The sequence below is a fragment of the Lissotriton helveticus genome, chromosome 1_1 (assembly GCF_964261635.1).
Source record: "Lissotriton helveticus chromosome 1_1, aLisHel1.1, whole genome shotgun sequence".
Taxonomy (NCBI): Eukaryota; Metazoa; Chordata; class Amphibia; order Caudata; family Salamandridae; genus Lissotriton; species Lissotriton helveticus.
Window position 1 is genome coordinate 371,115,239 of NC_136057.1, and position 12,308 is coordinate 371,127,546.

General features: G+C 51.5%; 1 protein-coding gene across 10 annotated transcripts in view; it reads right to left on the bottom strand.

The window, feature by feature from the left end:
- The window catches only part of ERC1 (ELKS/RAB6-interacting/CAST family member 1), a 2,156,751-nt gene that overhangs the window by 1,170,140 nt on the left and 974,303 nt on the right, over positions 1-12,308 (bottom strand). The window lies entirely within an intron of this gene.

Consider the following 12,308-nt stretch of genomic DNA (forward strand, 5'->3'; position numbering starts at 1 on the left):
ACTGATATGTAGCAGAACTCTATACAGAGCATGATCCCTAGTGAAATGGGACCTCTTCTGTTTGGCCGTCCTTTCTATGCTCATACATACCCCACAAAGAGCTGATTGTCCACCAGGTACTCTTGTGTACAGTCAAGGTAGAATGACAAGCATCATTTTTGGTCCAGACGATGAAGTCGCTTCTCATCATTGGAGGGATGAGGCAGAGCCTAAAAAGTAGGCAGGGCGATGAATTGGTCTACGTGAAAGTGGCCACTTTCAGAAGAAAGGTAGTTCTTGTATGAAGCCCCAGCTCGTCTGGGTAGAGTATGATAAGGAGACTTGGATGACAAGGCCTGAAGCTCTCTGACGCTTAGGGCAGATGTGACTGCCACGAGAAAGATACACTTCATGGTAAGGAGCCTGAGTGGGCAACTGTTCAAAGGCTCATAGGGAGAGCACATAAGGAAAGTGAGGATGAGAATAAGGTACTACTGGGGCCTAACGAAAGGAGTGGCAGGAAACATATGTTGCAAACCTTTCAAAAACCTATCTACAACAGGAGATTGGAAAAAGGGATGGATGATCAGACAATCGAAGAAAGGCAGAGATTGCAGAAAGATATCCCTTAACAGTGCCAGAGAAGAACCCTGCTGGGCAAGGGAAAGAATGAACAGGAGAAGCTGAAAAGGGGATTAGAAAGGGGATCAATGTGTCTTTCTGAACACCGTACCGCAAATTTTGCCCAACTGAAAGCGTAAACAGTTTTGCTAGAGGGACACCTGGCTTCCAATATAACGTTACAGACTTTGGGAGTAAGGTCAAAAGCAGTTAGCTGTTGCTACTCAATCTCCACGCAAAAAGGCAGAGCGTTGACAGGTACGGGTGGAGAACCTTTCCTGCTGCTGCGAATGAAGATCCTCTCAAAGGGGCAGCCTGATCAGTGAACAGATGGCCATGCTCAATGGCTCATGATACCAGACACTCTGTGCCCAATCCAGCAGAATGACTTGGGTCCGGTCGTTTCTGATCTTCTTAAGAACTTTGTGCAGGAGTGGTATGGGCAGAAAGGCATACAGGAGGCCTGCACTCCACTCAAGACAAAAAGCGTCTCAGAGCAAGATCCACCTTAGAAACTCCAGTGTGGAGAACTGATGACATTGTACATTCTTGTCGGTGGTGAACAAATCTAACCAAACCTCTCCCCACTGCTGGAAGAGACCTTGAACCACCTCCAGATGGAGATGCCATATGTAATCATTTAGGCATTGCAGGCTGAGTTTGTCTGCTCCGTCGTACAGAGAGCACGCCAGAAGTTGAAGCACCAAGGGTATGCCCTGCTGTTTCAGCCATATCCAGAGATGCAGGGTCTCTTGCCAAAAGGTACATGGCCCTATCACACCCTGTTTATTGCAGTACCACATGGCAGTAGTGTTGTCCGTGAACACTTGCACTAGCCTTCCCTGGACGTTCAGGATGATAGACCTGAAACTGCACTTTGTACAGAACAGCTCGAATGAAAGGGAGCATCAGAGAGAAGTGAGGTGTGACCATGGCACGTTGATAGTGAACCACAGCGAATGCAGGAGATCCCCCATAGTCTGGAGGTGGGCAAGCCTGCTTTCAACTGTCGTCAAGATAGGGGAAGACTGGCACCTCCGATCTCGGCAGATGAGCTTAACCACTGCCATCACCTTGGTGAACCCCATGAGGCGCTAGTGAGTCCAAAGGGGAGCACAGAGAAATAAAAGTGCTCGTGGCCCACTACGAACCGCAGGGAACGCCTGTGGGCAGGTAGGACAGGAATGTGGAAATTTGCGGCCTGCAAGTCCAACGCTACCATTGAGTCTCCTGGGTCCAGAGCAGACAGAACCTGAGGTAGCTTCTCCTTTTTGAGAAATAATTTGAGAGAGTACAGGTCAAGGATAGAACAAAGGCCTCAGTCCTTCTTGGGCACCAGAAAGTAGTGGGAATAAAACTACGACCCATTTCTGGCATCAGCATCCTTATAGGGCTCCTTTGACCAAAAGAGTTGTCAGTTCTTAACAGATAAGAGACAGGTGGTTCTCAGGCAGTGGCATGGAGGGCAGGGAAGTTTTAAAGGGAAGGAGTAGCCCCTTCTGATACTCTGCAAAACCCACCTGTCTGATGCTATGGACTGCTAGTGGCGGAGAAGATGGTGAATCCTGCCGCCCACTGGGTGCCTATGATAGTAAGCAGGCAGGCAGAGTTGGTGGACTGACCCAATAGCTGGCCACCCAACCCACAGGTCCTGTAGGAGCCCCGACCACACCAATACTGGTAAGCTTGCATGCCATGGTAGCAGGACAGCTGTACAACCCTTCGGTGGACACAAAAGGAGCACAAGATGTATTGAGGGTGACAAGGGGCCATGGAAAGTCCGAAGAACTTGTCCACCTGTCTCTTATCTGTCCCTGAAAAGACGGGCACATCAAATGGCATGTCCAAGAGTGACAACTGGACATTCCCAGAAAAACTAGTAGTCCTCAACCAGGCATGGTGTCTCAGAGCCACCGTCTACTAAATCTAGTGAGTCAGTGGTGTCTAGTCCACATTGAATGGCTAATTTAGCTGCAGCTCTCCTGTCGGTAACAGCCTGGGAGAGTATTGCCCAGGCCTCCCCCAGAACAGTTGCTAGCACCTGCGCAACCGTATCTCACTGAGCACGGAGTAGCGGTCCAAAAGACATGCAATGCCAAGCTAGTGGAAGAAAACATTTTCTTGCCAAACTTATCCAGTTTTTTAGGTTCCTGGTCCAGCAGGGCAGTAGGGAATCCACCAGCATTTACTTGTGAGGTGGAGGCCTGGACCACCAAGCTCTTCGCGGTTAGGTGTTGGGTGAGGATGTTTGGGTCCCCTGGAGCAGGGAGGTGGGAGCGATGGAGTAGTTTCTGTCCTGTAACTCCAGTTCTGTAGTAGGGGTATCTCTGGTATAGTCATAATCTAGTGAATAGTCCAGTTCATAAGCGTGGACCCCGGAGCAATTAAAAATAATCTTTTAAACGGTCTAAAAATGCAGTCCTGCAAAGACACTTAAGAGAGAATTTAAAGACATATAATGCAGCCTATATCCACAGACTACACTGTCCAGTACTTCAGCTAGACATTCCACATTCCACCAAAAACCACAACCAGCACAGCTTGCCAAGTTTTCTTCACAGAGAAAAACTTCCCCCTTTACCAGCAAAGCCTCAGGAATGATAGAGAGGAAGGAGAGGACAGACAAGCCCCATAGGCTGCTATTATGTGGCTCAAAAAAAGGACACTGTGCCTTTAAGAAAACTTTCTAGAACTTTCTCAGTATCCCAGAATGCCCTGCAGGTCCCATTTACTTTCAGTTATTTTTGAAGGCGTATAACGCCAGACCTGTAGCATTCCGAACATAAACATTTGCCTGCACCGGGGAGGAGGGCGGGCGCTTATGACTATAACAGAGATACCCCTACTACAGAACTGGAGTTACAGGACAGAAACTACTCCTTCTGCAGTAAGGGATCTCTGTGTATAGTCCTAATCTAGTGAATAGAATGGCAAGCCCATCCCCACACAAAAGCGGTTGAGAGAAAGAGTACAACACCACTACTGTGCGAACAGATTATGCAGCAAAGCCTGCCCAACCTGAGCATCCGCCCTGGCATCGGAGTCCAGACAGTAATGCTTAGCAAAGGTATGTACTGACTTCCACGAGGCGGCCCTGCAGATTTCTGCAATGGGAACATTACGTAGCAAAGCAGTCGTGGCAGCTTTTCCCCTGGTGGAATGAGCCTTAGGTTTACCCCCTAAGGTCTTATTAGCCTTTTGATAACACAATTGAATTCAGGACACAATCCACCTAGAGAGGTAGCAAGACCTGTCCTGACTGACCCATAGTTGATAAACAATTGGTCTGACCTACGAATTTCCTTGGTTTTATCCAGATAAAATTCCAACACCCTTCTGACATCCAGGGAATGAAGAGATCTTTCCGCTGGAGTGGAAGGATTCTGAAAAAACGTAGGTAAAGTTATGGTCTGGTTAACATGGAAATCAGAAATAACCTTAGGAAGAAATGAAGGGTGAGTACGCATAACAACCTTAGCAGCATGAAATACAGTATAATGTTCTTGGCAACACAACGCCTGAATTTCACTCACCCTGCGGGCCGATGTAATGGCCACGAGGAACGCCGCCTTCCAGGACAGGTGCTGCAGCGAAGCCTTATGAAGAGGTTCAAAAGGTTCCTTCATCAATCTGGACAGCACCACATTCAGTTCCCATGAAGGCGAAGGACGCCGGACAGGAGGAAACACTTTCTTCAAGCCTTCCAAAAAATCTTTGATCACAGGGATCTGGAAGAAGGAGGTCTGTGAAGGGCATTTCATGTAGGCAGTAAGTGCAGCGATATGAACCTTAATGGAATGACAGTTAAGGCCAGCCTGCGCCAAATGTAAAAGGTATGCAAGGATGACATCTTCCTTACATATCGTCGGATCATAGTTCTTGGACTTGCACCAGATGCAAAATCTCTTCCACTTGTACGCATAAGATGTCCTAGTGGAAGGTCTCTTGGCTTCCTTTAGTATGTCCATATAATCTGCAGGGAGATTCAAATGTCCATATTGCACTATCTCAAGAGCCATGCCGCCAAACTCAAAGACGAGAGGTTGGGGTGCACCATCTGCCCCCGAACTTCGTGAGAAGGTCCTGCCGGCACGGCAGCCGAATGTGAGGAAGGAGAGACCGGTGAAGCAGGTCCGTGAACCACCACTGCCTAGGCCATTCCGGGGCAATCAAGATCATCCGCGCCATGGACTGGGCTAGTTTGATGAGCACCGCCGGAATCAAGGGAATGGGTGGAAAAGCGTACAGAAAGCTGTTCAACCAGTCGATCCATAGCGCATTCCCCAGCGTTCTTTGCTGGAAGTACCTGGATGCGAAGTTTCGTCATTTGTTCTTTTTGGCGGTGGCGAACAGATCCACGTCTGGAGTGCCCCACCTGTCGAAGACGTCTCCGAGTACTTCGTCGTTTATGACCCATTCGTGGTTTTCCTGGATCAGCCTGCTCAGTGCGTCCGCCTGAACATTCTGCACACCTGGCAGATGAGTAGCCGTTATCGTCAGTCCTCTGGCAAGAAGCCAGTGCCAGAACGCCTGCGCCTCCTGCGACAGGGTGCGCGATCTCGAGCCCCCCCTGCTTGTTGAGGTAATACATCGTGGTCATATTGTCCGTCTGTACAAGCAGAGAGTTGGTCTGGAACGACGGATGAAAGGCCTTCAGTGTCAAGTGAACCGCTCTGAGTTCCAGAAAATTGATGTGATACGTGGACTCCGTCGGGGACCACGTCCCTTGTATCTGTAACTCTCCGGAGTGCGCTCCCCAGCCGTGGAGAGAGGCATCCGTCACGATGGTCTGAGTGGGAATGTCCTTGTGGAAGGGAACCCCCCTGAGGAGATTCTCCGCCGAACACCACCATTTCAGCGACTGTAGTGCATGCAGAGACAGTCGTATCTTGTCGTCCCAGTTTCCTCTCCTCTGGTCCCATTGATCCTCCAGACACTCCTGCAGCGGTCTCATGTGTAGCCACACGTGTGGCGTGAGGAAGATTCAAGAGGCCACCGATCCCAGTAGAGAAGACACCGTCCTCGCTGTCGTATATGGAGTGGTCATACGATCCTGAGCCATCCGAAGGAGTGATAAACGTCTTTCCTCCGAAGGAGAAACGATTGCAGACAGCGTATTGATGGATGCTCCCAAGTACTGCAGGCATTGGACCGGAATCGGGACAGACTTGGACATGTTGATGTGCAGCCCCAGCTTGTTCAAAAGAACGGACGTCTTCTGGAAGTGCGCTTGCGCTTCCGCAAAGGAGGATGCCTTGATCAACCAATCGTCCAGGTACGGGTAGACAAACACCTTGTTCTTTCTCAGGTGTGCCGCTACCACTGCCATGCATTTGGGAAAAGGTTCTGGGCGCTGACTTCAGCCCGAACGGCAACACTGTGTATTGATAGTGATTGGTGCCGACTTGGAATCGCAGGAACTTCCGGTGTTTCTGTGCGATGGGCACGTGGAAGTATGCATCTTGCAGGTCTATCGCGCATAGCCAGTCTCCCCTTTGCAGTTGAGGGTAAATCTGGTGTAAGGACAGCATGCAAAACCTTTCTCTGCGAATCCACTTGTTTGCTTGTCTCAAATCCAGAATAGGCCTGAACTCGTTCTTGTCCTTTTTGCGGACTAGAAAGAACCCTGAGTACAGACCTCTTCCCCTTTGGCACAGAGGGACGTCTTCTATCGCCCTTTTCCTTAACAGGGCTCCGCCTGGAGCTCGCGCAGCTGATACTGCGAGCAAACGGGTGGAATCGCTGGAGGCGGGCTGATGAACTGAAGACTGTATCCATTGCAAACAATATTCAGCACCCACTTGTCCTGAGTAATTTTTCTCCACTCTGCCAGAAAATATTGAATGCTTCCCCCCACCGGAGCAGGTAACGGATGACGGGGAAGTAATCGCTCAGGGCCTAGACCCGGCCGGGCCCTTGGTCGCAGCGGCAGACTGCTGTCCACCCCTGCCCCTATGACGTTTCTGGAAGGGCTTCCTCTGGAACTGATGCTGCTGTTGCCGCTGTCCAGGCTGTTGACCTCGCCCTCTGCCCTGCACCCCATACCGTCTCTGGAACTGGCGGTAGTTCTTCTTCTGGTCCTTGGGCTTCTCCGAGCCCACAGCCGTGAGAGTCTCGACCTCCGCCTTCATCGTCGGCGTGTTTCCCGAATGAGGGTCTCACCCGAGAAGGGCAGGTTGGCCACCCTCTGCTGGGCCTCAGGCTTCAGTGACGTCAATCTGAGCCAAGCGTGGCGCCTCTGATTAACGCCATGGCAGTACCCATGGGCTGCCAGGAGGGACGAGTCTGCAGCTGCGCTGATCAGCTGGTTGGACACCAGCAATCCCTCATTCAGGATCTCCATGAAATCCTCCTTCTTTTCCCGTGGGAGGAGGTCGGCGAACTGTTGGAGGTACTCCCACAGTGCCCGATCATAGCGCCCCAACATCGCCGATGCACTGGCAGCCTTCATAGAGGTAGCGGCCGTCCCGCAAACCTTCCTGCCCGCCGAGTCCAACCAGCGACTCTCCTTGTCCGGAGGCACATTGGAGGACGGGGTGGTGGCGTGTTGTTTCCTTGCCGCCGTCACAATGACGGAATCCGGAGTTGGATCCATTCGGAGGAAAGCTGGGTCCGCATCAGGCGCCTTATACTTCTTTTGCAGCCTGGAGGGAGCTTCCTTCGTCACCGCCGGAGTGAGGAAGAGCTCTAAAGCGGGTTCCACTAACCCAAGCACCAAAGGCAACAGAGGTCTCGATAGGTGCTTCTTGTGGAGAGTCTCAAAGATTACGGAAGTCGTAGGCGTGGGTACCGTCAGTTGGATGCCCAGCTTGGCCGCACCTCTCAACAAGACCTCTTGAAAAGAGACTATGTTCTCCACATGGGACACCCTCGTCCGAGGGGGTCCTGACAGGGTTGGTGAATAATCGCTTGCGCTGGACGACTCCATGCTGTACAGAGAACGACCCCTCCTATGGCATCTTGTTGATCTCGTCGATGAACAACGGCGACTCCTGATTCTACCTCTCCGTCCGGAGCGAGATCTGGGCCTCCTAGGTCTTGGACGCTCAGCAGGTGCTTGCGGCGGCACCAGCGGTTTTGCGGGTGCCTGCGGCGGAACCTGCGGTGGTGGCCTGACCGGGGACCTCGGCCGAGGTGCCCCCTTAGGCGGCATTGGGAAGTGCGTCAGAAAGACCGACCTTGGAGGCCGTGGAGGTGCATGTGGAGGTACAGGAGGGGAAGGTGGCGGAGGAGTGCGCGGAGGCGGCTCCTTCGGCAGTGGAGGAGGAGGAGTAACTGACTTTGGCTTGGGAGGAGAGTACACCACAGAGTACACCGAGCCCGGTGACTCCCTCATCTTCTTCCTCGGTGTAGGGGACCGAGAAGTAGCGCCCCCTGTCGGTGACCGACGTCGCCGTCGTGCCCCTGAAGACCTGGAAGGACTCCTGGCTCCAGAAAGCCTCCTGGAGGGTGATCTCTTCCTCTTCAGCATCGAACGCCCCTTCGCCTCGATGATGAAGATCTGCGCCTCGACGTCGAACGCCTCCTTCTCGACGCTGACCGCCAAGTAGACGTCGAGGGTGAACGGCGGTGTCGCCTTGACGGCGAGCGCCGAGTCAACGCCGACGGCGGTGTCGCCTCGACGGCGAGCACCGACGCCGTCTGGAATCCTCACGACGTCGACGTGTCGACGACGACGTCGATGATTATGACGACGATGATGATGACGTCTTCGGCGGCAACCTCAACGGCGGTCTCGTCAGTCCCCTCGAAGCCGAACGTCGAAGTCACCTCGACCCAAAGCCCTGGGGAGAAGGGGAGCAGACAGCCGTCATGCCTCTCGACGCCGTCGATGATGGAATCGACGTCGACGGAGAACGTCGACGCTTTCGGGCGTTCTTGACGCTGGGGAGCCCCCCAGAGGCCTTAGCATGGGCAGAGGAAGCAGATCCAGCCTGCCCAGACCCACCTTGACTCTGCAGCCTTCTTTCTTCCAGTCCTTGTGCCTGATCTTTCTGTCTCTCAGGGTCCTGGAGGAGAAGGTCTGGCAAATCTCACACTTCTCAGGCAGATGAGTAGAAGGAAGGCACAGGATACACACAGAGTTTGGGTCCGACTTGGCCTTCTTCCTCGAGCACTCCGGGAATTTATCAAATAATGTAGGCATTTTGATAAAAAGAACTGCACAGAACACTAGAAGAGGAAGAGGGCACCAAAATATGTCGAGTGTAAACACTCACACACTTTAAAAGTACTCAAAATTCTATAATAAACCCAAAAAGGGAGAGCTCAATGCTCCAGGGTCCTGCTAGCAGGAGCCGGAAAAAAGAACTGAAAGTAAATGGGACCTGCAGGGCATTCTGGGATACTGAGAAAGTTCTAGAAAGTTTTCTTTTTTGAGCCACATAATAGCAGGCTATGGGGCTTGTCTGTCCTCTCCTTTCTCTCTATCATTCCTGAGGCTTTGCTGGTAAAGGGGGACGTTTTTCTCTGTGAAGAAAACTTGGCAAGCTGTGCTGGTTGTGGTTTTTGGTGGAATGTGGAATGTCTAGCTGAAGTACTGGACAGTGTAGCCTGTGGATATAGGCTGCATTATATGTCTTTAAATTCTCTCTTAAGTGTCTTTGCAGGACTGCATTTTTAGACAGCTTAAGAGATTATTTTTGATTGCTCTGGAGTCCATGCTCATGAGCGGGACTATTCACTAGATTATGACTATACACAGAGATCCCCCACTACAGAACAATAGTCCTGTTCACAAGTGCCCCTGTGCTGGGCTTAGACCAAATCCCGAGCTGGATGTCAGTAAGTGCCCCATTGAACTGAAGAAGCGTTTCAGATGGGGAAAAGCTGGGCTGAAGTACTTTTGTCAAGACTTTAGTATTGACTGCCACCGAGTGAAAACTAAGCTGCAGGACCTCAGCAGCCCTCTGTACCACCAATGCAAATGAAGCTCCTTCCTCCATAGCCACGATAGGGGGAGAAAGCATACCAGCATCTTGAGAGGTGTCCAGTCTACTGGCTTCACCCAGATCCTCATATCAGTTCATAGGGGTCTTCATAAGACTGGTATTCTTCAGGATCTAGCAACCACTCCCATTCCTCCCCAAGTCCCAACCCGTAAGAATGGGACTCAGGCTCCAGCCTGGATGGCATGGTACGTCAGACGACACCCCTCCAGCTCTGTGTCGGAGCGGGGGATGGGAATGGTGCTGCCCCCTGGCCACGGATGGAGTGTCGGCCTCGGTGCCGGGGAAGGTCAGGATGGTGCGACTAGTGCCAGTCTGGATCAATCAGTAGATCCCTGGCCCTGACTGATGGCGGGGTTCCACTCGCTTGCATGGATTCAGAAGGAGCTTCTTCAGAACCTGCAGGGTCTGAAGGCACGCCCCGGTGGGTAAGAGCTGCCCAAACATGAGGTGCATGGCCTATCAAAATTCTCTGAGCTGGGCAAGGCTTGCTCCGGCTCCTGAACACTAGAGGAGGCGCGGAGTCGACCCAGACGCTGGCTCAACTGCGGAGCCATGCCTAGAGTGGCGGCACTCTCTAGTCCTTTCAGCCAAAGGACAAGGAGAAGTCGAAGCATGCTTCGACTTCTTCTTATGTCTGGACTTACTCGAGTGGCTCTACGACTTGAGTGCAACAGCGACCTTGGGCTCTGTGATTGCTCCCGGGACCTTCCTTTCGACCGGGACCTTGATCGGTGTGTGCACATCAAGCTGCTAAAAGCTTGAGGGATTGCTCCCTCATGGCCTTTGGGTGCATGGTGCAGTAGTTGGGGCAGTTATTAGGGCTGTGGACCTGCTCAATGCACCAACGGCAAACACGGTGTGAATCAATCACCAACATCTGTCAGTGACAGAAGCTGCATTGCTTGAAGCAGGCCTTCTTCAATAACATTCCTGCCACACCAGGAGGATAGCCTCAAAAAGAGTGGAAGAAATGTCAAAAAACCTTGTCAACAAATGACTTACGGGTAACTCTTCCCAGATCTGTGTTGACTGGTGTGGAAAAAAGAACTGAAGTCAGTGCGCTTGGGTGAAGCCTATAGAACCACCGTGAATGTCATATCTGGCGCAGACGACGCCAACGATGCCACGCGGAGCTGAACGGCCCCACCTACTAGCCCGAAGGGGTACTGCTCACTAAAAATGTCCAGATTCAGTCTCACGCCTGGGGAATAATTCCAAAGTAAGGAATCTGCAAATAGAAGTCTCTATGAAATAGGTTGAACACTACGCATTCTTTGCAGTTGCGAAAAGGTCAAGCAAGGGTTCTCTCCATTGCTGGGAAACACCTTGAGCCACCTTTAAATGTAGCTGCCATTCATAATCTGCTGGGGGATGGGGATGGCGCTGTCCCCTGGCGGCGGTGGGAGTATCAACCTCAGGGCTGGCTCTGAGGAAGGTTGGGATGGTGCGACCAGCGTTGGTCTGGATCCATCAGTGGCTGAATTTGTCTGCCTAGTGTTTAAACATCCTGCAAGTTGCTCTACGGTCAGGTTAACAATTCAACTAATTCCAGAGGCCCAGGGTGGTGATAATGTCCGGGAGAACCTGTACCACATTCCCCTTGTTGGATGGGAGAAAAGCCTTCAGTGATCAGCGAATCTCTCACACCTCCAATAAGTTGATGTGGAGATGAGCTTCTGCCAGAGAACATGGTTCTCTGATCTATACATCTACCAGATAACCTCTCTGATTCAGCCACGATGCATCAGTCGCTACCATTAGTACTCGTAGGGGCAGGGATAGTGGCCTGGCATTAGTCTAATTCGGGTCTAGCACACACCACTGCATGCCTTTTGCAGTCTTCTCTGATACATAGATGGAATCCGAATTTTTTTTAAAAACAATTTACGGAGTTTTATATTGCGCAAACTTGACCCAGTATCGGGTATAAGAGCGCGTTACATAGCACCAGTTGCGTTACACGAGGACACATTAATTTTTGATAGGCATGGGGTGATTAAGTGATTTGCCCAGCGTCATTGCCAAGACTCGAACCAGTTTCCCCAGATTCGAAGTCGACCGCCCTAGCCATTGGGCCAACTCCTCTTCCCTTCGTGCTGAGCCCACTGAGACTTCAGATCCTACTGGAGGACCCGCATGCGCCTCCGTATGTTGTCCACAAGCATTATACAGGAGGCCAAGATGCCTCAGAGTTGCTCTCACTGAGACCCAGTTCAAAGGTTGAAACATAAGGATCACGGTCCAAATGTCCTGAACTCATTGACGCGGTGGGAAGGCTCGGAAGAGCACTGTGTCTAGGATGGCTTCGATGAAGGGAAGACGTTGTGAAGGAGTCAGGTGTAACTTTGGCAAGTTTATGGAAAAATCCAAAGTTGTCAACAGGTCAGCCATTGTCTGGAGGTGGCTTAAGACTGCTGAATTCAAGCAGCCAGTCTCTGAGGTATGGGAAGACTAGTGGTCCCAGGCTTTGCAGATGGGTAGCCTGCACCACCATCACATTTATGAACACCAGAGGTGCACTGGTAAGGCCAAAGGAGAGCACCGAGAACTAAAAGTGCTCTTGCCCTACCTGAAACCGCAGGTAGTGTCTGTGGGTCTTCAGGATGCGAATGTGGAAATAGGTGTCCTACAGATCCAATTCCACCATCCAGTCTCATGGATTAGACAGGACATGGGCCAAGGGGAGCATTTTGAACTTGTTGTTCCAGAGGAAGAGGTTCGGATAGCTAGGATCAATGATCTTTTTTCTGCACCAGA